Here is a 303-nt window from a genome sequence, read left to right as displayed (position 1 = left end):
GCACCCGCCATTGCTGAGGCTTAAGTAGGTAAACAAAGCCCCTGGGAAGCTCGAACTGGGTGGAGCTCACAGCAGCTCAAGGAGGCCTGCTTGTCTCTGTAGACTCCACCTCTGGGGACAGGGTACGGCTAAACAACAAAAAGAAAAAGCAGCAGAAACCTCTGCAGATGCAAATGACTCTGTCTGACAGCTTTGAAGAGATCAGTGGATCTCCCAACACGGAGGCTGAGATCTGAGAAGGGACAGACTGCCTGCTCAAGTGGGTCCCTGACCCCTGAGTAGCCTAACTGGGAGAATCCCCCA

Source organism: Colobus angolensis, unplaced genomic scaffold (assembly GCF_000951035.1).
Source record: "Colobus angolensis palliatus isolate OR3802 unplaced genomic scaffold, Cang.pa_1.0 Scaffold190, whole genome shotgun sequence".
Taxonomy (NCBI): domain Eukaryota; kingdom Metazoa; phylum Chordata; class Mammalia; order Primates; family Cercopithecidae; genus Colobus; species Colobus angolensis.
The sequence above is the reverse complement of the archived record's forward strand: the minus strand, read 5'-3'. Positions refer to the sequence as shown.